Genomic DNA, 6,146 nt, shown 5'->3' with positions numbered 1-6,146 from the left:
GTAAGCTCAAGGAACTTCACCATCTTCTAGAACCTTTCTTACCTTGAAACTCTTAGACATTTCAAACAACTACTTCTTGGGCCAAATTTTCAAGTCATTTTCAAATTTGACTCGCTTGAGCTGACTTAGCCTTTTGTAAAACTCGTTCACTGGTGAAATCTCCTCTTTTGCAGGTTGATATGCTCCAAAAACATCACTTCTACTATGAACATAACATGTACCATGGGGTTATTAACGATCAGCTTTTTTTTAACAAAGAGTTTCTGTTTGATTTAGGGTGATTTGGGGCTTTTGGGCTGAGATTAGCTAGTCTTATTTGACTTTTTCCCTATGTGAAGATAACAATATACCTTCTTCCGTTGTTGGAGATGACGAAATAGGATAAATTCTTGTTAATTATTGTTATTAGTGACTAGGATAGAAAGCCTATGTTCTCAATCCTTGCCATGAATGTCTCTCTTTATTACTTGTTTTCTTTAGTTACTTGATTTACTTTTCTTGTCATTTATTTTCTTGTCCCTTTTATCAATCAAACCCCTTGTTCCTTCATAGCCAATAATTGATCACTTCATTGTAATTCCTTGTGAGATGACCCGAGGTTTGAATACTTCGGTTAATTTTTATTGGGGTTTGTACTTGTGACAACCAATCTTATTAAATTTGATTGTGAGGATCGATTGTCGGTTTAGACTATACTATCAACGGAATTATTTGTGTAAAATTCTGAACCGGTATAAATCTTCACTATCAAATTTTTTGGCGCCGTTGCCAGGGAATTGCAATGGTGTTATGTTATTGGCTATGTATATATTGTGAATAGCTTGATTTTTGGTTTGTTTGTTAGTGTTTGCTAGTTATAGGATTTTGTTCTCTTTGTTTCTTGTTAGTTTTTATTTTTATTTTTTCCTTATACTATGAATTCTCACCACTTTGGCTATGAGTTAGGTTGCAATTGTATTGTAGAGAATGAAAGCTACAATGAGGATATGCATCAAGGATGAGACAATTAAAGATGGGAGGAACCTCAAGCATTTGATCAACCTTTATGGCAACAACCCCCATCAATGTACTATGATCAAAAGCCATACCATGATGCATATCAACCAAGTGTGTGTGGTGATCCTCATTGTGGTTGTCAACCATAACCACCACATCCATATGACCCTTTCCCTCAACATAATCCTCAACAACCTCATTCACAAGCCTCATACCACTATTCACCTCCATATGATCCTAACCTATATCCACCATACCAACTACCATATGAACCATACCTAGAGTCACCACCATTCCAATACCAATACTCCAAAGAACCACAATTTTCATACACACCACCTCAAGACTTTCACCAATTTGAACCACCTTCAACCTACAATGCCTTTCCCTCAAATGATGAACCCTTTCTACCACCACCACCTTCAATGGACCAATCTCTCCAACCCCTAATGCGAGATCATAAGAACTTCTAGCTAGGTGTCTAAAGCAAGAAGAAGAGCAAAAGAGGCTAGGGAAATTCATGGCTAACTTAACCGAAGTAATGAACTAATTGGCCTCATTATGCTCAAGTATCCAAGACACTCCCATTGTTGAATGTGGAGGATTAGTTGAGGAGCATAATGAGAAGGAGAATTTGGAGCTTCAAGGTAGAGAAGAGGAGTTGAAGCAAGAAATGCAACAAGAAGAGGAGGTAGAGATTATTGAACAAGAGGAAGTAGTGGTTTTAGGATTTACGAGATGTTGAGTGCAAGGAGAAATCTAGAGTTGAAGAGCCTTCTTCCATGGAGTTTGAAAAGGATGTTAAGGAGGATAGTACACAACCTCCAAGGCATAATGTGATTGAAGAATTGGAAGAAGTGTTCCAAACAATAAGTCCTCCTATCTATGATGATTTTGCATCAACATATGATCCTTTTGAGCTTGATGAATCATTTCCCACTATGCTTGGAATTGATGATGAGGTAGATTTCACAAAACCTCTTATTTATGATTTGAGTGATTGGGAAAAGCTTGAAGACATTGGTGAAGAAGAATTTGAACTTGAGGATGCTTGGCAAGAAGTAGAGCTTGAAGAACCTTGCCAAGTGGTGGAAACCTCTAGAAGAGTATGGACAGGAGTGGAACATGCTTTATCAAGATCGTTGGGAACTCCTCTACCTAAGTTGCCATCTAATTCTTTATTTGAGTGGGTAACACTTCTAACTCTTAGCTTTATTATCCCACTTGAATTTAGTTTACTTGAAATGGATGGCCAATTTAGGGCGCTTTATGGAATTAAGCATAAGAGGAGAATGTTTAGTGGTTGGCATTGTAAAGCTAAGCTTATTATGGTTGGAAGCTCAAAATTGAGGAGCATGGATTGGTGTGATTCTCAATTGAATGGGTTTAGGAGGATAGTTTGGTGCTTTAGTGAGAATTCGGCCTTCTTACCACCCGAAGGGAATCAACATGATCAACTTGAGGACGGGTGTGAAAACAAAGTATGGGATCCCGGATTACAAGAGGAGGATGAAGAGCGGATAATTTATATGCTTTTTGGCATTATTTTTAGGTAATTTATAGCAGGATCTAGCTACTTTTAGGGATGTTTTTATTAGTTTTTTATGCAAAATTCACATTTTTGGACTTTACTAGGAGTTTGTGTGTTTTTCTGTGATTTCAGGTATTTTCTGGCTGAAATTGAGAGACTTGAGCAAAAATCTGATTCAGGCTAAAAAAGGACTGCTGATGCTGTTGGATTCTGACCTCCCTGCACTCGAACTAGATTTTCTTGAGCTACAGAACTCCAAATGGTGGAGTTTCTACACACCATAGATTAAGGGTGTGGAGCTCTGCTGTACCTCGAGTTTTAATGCAATTACTACTATTTTCTATTCAATTCAGCTTATTCTTGTTCTAAGATATTCGTTGCACTTCAACATGATGAATGTGATGATCCGTGACACTCATCATCATTCTCACCTATGAACACGTGACTGACAACCACTTCCGTTCTACCTTAGAACGAGCGAGTATCTCTTGGATTCTTTAATCAGAGTCTTCGTGGTATAAGCTAGAATTATTGACGGCCATTCTTGAGAATCCGGAAAGTCTAAACCTTGTCTGTGGTATTCCGAGTAGGATTCAGGGATTGAATAACTGTGACGAGCTTCAAACTCGCGATTGTTGGTCGTAGTGATAGACGCAAAAGAATCAATAGATTCTATTCCGACATGATCGAGAACCGACAGATGATTAGCCGTGCTGTGACAAGAGCATTTGGACCATTTTCACTGAGAGGATGGGAAGTAGTCATTGACAATGGTGATGCTCTACATACAGCTTGCCATGAAAAGGAGTATGAAGAATTGGATGAAAGCAGTAGAAAAGCAGAGATTCAACAAGAACAAGCATCTCTATGCACTTATCTGAAATTCCTACCATTGAATTACATAAGTATCTCTTTCATCTATTTTATGCTTTATTTATTATTATTTTCGAAAACCATTATTACCATTTGAATTTGCCTAACTGAGATTTACAAGATGACCATAGCTTGCTTCATACCAACAATCTCCGTGGGATCGACCCTTACTCACATAAGGTTTATTACTTGGACGACCCAGTGCACTTGCCAGTTAGTTGTGCGAAGTTATGAAGAATGTGAGTGAACCATAGTAGTGTGCATCAAGTCTTTGGAGCCATTAATAAGAATTGTTCGAGTTATAAAAAGTGTAAATCACAATTTTGTCTATCAAGTTTTTGGCGCCGTTGCTAGGGATTGTTCGAGTTTGGACAACTGACGGTTCATCTTGTTGCTCAGATTAGGTAATTTTCTTTTCAAAAAGTTTTCAAAAATCTTTCAAAAATTTTTTATTGTGTTTTCGTTTTTCTAAAAAAAATAATTTTCGAAAAATTCAAAAAAATCAATAAAATCATAAAAAAACAAAAATATTTTGTGTTTCTTATTTGAGTCTAGTGTCAATTTTTAAGTTTGGTGTCAATTGCATCCTTTTATTTTTCTAAAAAATTTTTAAAAATTCATGCATGTGTTCTTCATGATCTTCAAGTTGTTCTTGATAAGTCTTCTTGTTTGATCTTCATATTTTCTTGTTTTGTGTATTTTGTTGTTTTTCATATGCATTTTTGCATTCATAGTGTCTAAGGATTGAAAATTTCTAAGTTTGGTGTCTTGCATGTTTTTCTTTTCTTGAAAAGTTTTCAAAAATAAATCTTGATGTTCATCTTGATGTTCATCTTGATCTTCAAAGTGTTCTTGGTGTTCATCTTGACATTCATAGTGTTCTTGCATGCATCATGTGTTTTGATTCATAATTTTCATGTGTGAGTCATTTTTGTGTTTTTCTCTCTCATCATTAAAAATTCAAAAATAAAAAAAATATCTTTTCCTTATTTTACTCATAATTTCGAAATCTTTGGGTTGACTTAGTCAAATTTTTTTAAAATAAGTTGTTTCTTGTTAGTTAAGTCAAGATTTCAGTTTTAAAAAATCCTATCTTTTCAAAATCTTTTTCAAAAATCAAATCTTTTTCATTTTTCTTATTATTTTTCGAAAATTTTAAAAATTGATTTTCAAAATATTTTTCTTAATTTTATTTAATAATTTTCGAAAACTTTACTAAAAATTAATGTGATTGATTCAAAAATTTGAAGTTTGTTACTTTCTTGTTAAGAAAGGTTCAATCTTTAAATTCTAGAATCATATCTTTTAGTTTCTTGTTAGTCAAGTAATCAATTTTAATTTTAAAAATCAAAATCTTTTTCAACCATATCTTTGCAAATTATATCTTTTTCAAAATTGATTTCAAAAATCTTTTCTAACTTCTTATCTTTTCAAAATTGATTTTCAAATCTTTTTCAACTAACTAATTGACTTTTTGTTTGTTTCTTATCTTTTTCAAAACCACCTAACTACTTTTCTCTCTCTAATTTTCGAAAATTCCTCAGTCTTTTTCAAAATTCTTTTAATTAACTAATTGTTTCAAATTTTAGTTTTAATTTTATTTCTTCTCTTAATTTTTGAAAATTACCAACCATTTTTCAAAAACAAATTTCGAAATTCTCTCCCTCTCATCTCATTCTATTTATTTATTCATTTACTAACTCTTCTCTTCATCTAAAAATTTGAACCCTCTCTTCTCCTCTGTGTTCGAATTTTTTCTCATCCTTCTTCTATTCTTTTCTTCTTCTAGTCACATAAAGGAATCTCTATACTGTGACATAGAGGATTCCTCTTCTTTTCTGTTCTCTTCTTTTTCATATGAGCAGGAGCAAGGACAAGGACATTCTTGTTAAAGCAGATCCTGAACCTGAAAGGGCTCTGAAAAAGAAGCTAAGAGAAGCTAAAGCACAACAATCCAGAGAAAACCTTACAGAGAACCTCAAAAAAGAAAGAGACATGGCCGAACCCAATAACAATGGTGAAGGCGTAAGGAGGATGCTTGGTGATTATACTACACCTACTTCCAATTTTTATGGAAGAAGCATCTTAATCCCTGCCATTGGAGCAAATGATTTTGAGCTAAAGCCTCAACTAGTTGCTCTAATGTAACAGAAGTGCAAGTTCCATGGACTTCCATCAGAAGATCCCTATCAGTTTTTAACTGAATTCTTGTAGATCTGTGATACTGTTAAGACTAATGGAGTAGATCCTAAAGTCTACAGACTCATGCTTTTCCCTTTTGCTGTAAGAGACAAAGCTAGAACATGGTTGGACTCACAACCTAAAGATAGCCTGGACTCTTGGGATAAGCTGGTCACGGCCTTCTTGGCCAAGTTCTTTTCTCCTCAAAAGCTGAGCAAGCTTAGAGTGGATGTTCAGACCTTCAAGAAAAAAGATGGTGAATCCCTCTATGAAGCTTGGGAAAGATACAAGCAGTTGACCAAAAAGTGTCCTTCTGGCATGCTTTCAGAGTGGACCATTTTGGATATATTCTATGATGGTCTATCTGAGATTTCTAAGATGTCACTGGACTATTCTACAGGTGGATCCATTCACCTAAAGAAAACGCCTGCAGAAGCTCAAGAACTCATTAACATGGTTGCAAATAACCAATTCATGTACACCTCTGAGAGAAATCCTGTGAGTAATGGGATGTCTCAGAGGAAGGGAGTTCTTGGAATTGATGCTCTGAATGCCATATTGGCTC

At 35.1% G+C, this 6,146-nt stretch overlaps 1 non-coding gene across 1 annotated transcript; it reads right to left on the bottom strand.

Moving 5' to 3' along the window:
• Window positions 1-5,797: 5,797 nt before the first annotated feature.
• LOC130964058 (small nucleolar RNA R71) lies at window positions 5,798-5,901 on the bottom strand. The gene has a single exon (XR_009080169.1). It is a non-coding gene; the product is annotated as a small nucleolar RNA R71 (small nucleolar RNA).
• Between the last annotated feature and the right edge of the window lie 245 nt (window positions 5,902-6,146).

This window comes from Arachis stenosperma, chromosome 2, assembly GCF_014773155.1.
Source record: "Arachis stenosperma cultivar V10309 chromosome 2, arast.V10309.gnm1.PFL2, whole genome shotgun sequence".
Lineage (NCBI taxonomy): Eukaryota > Viridiplantae > Streptophyta > Magnoliopsida > Fabales > Fabaceae > Arachis > Arachis stenosperma.
Note: the sequence above shows the minus strand (reverse complement) of the source record. Positions and strands in the feature narration are given on the sequence as shown.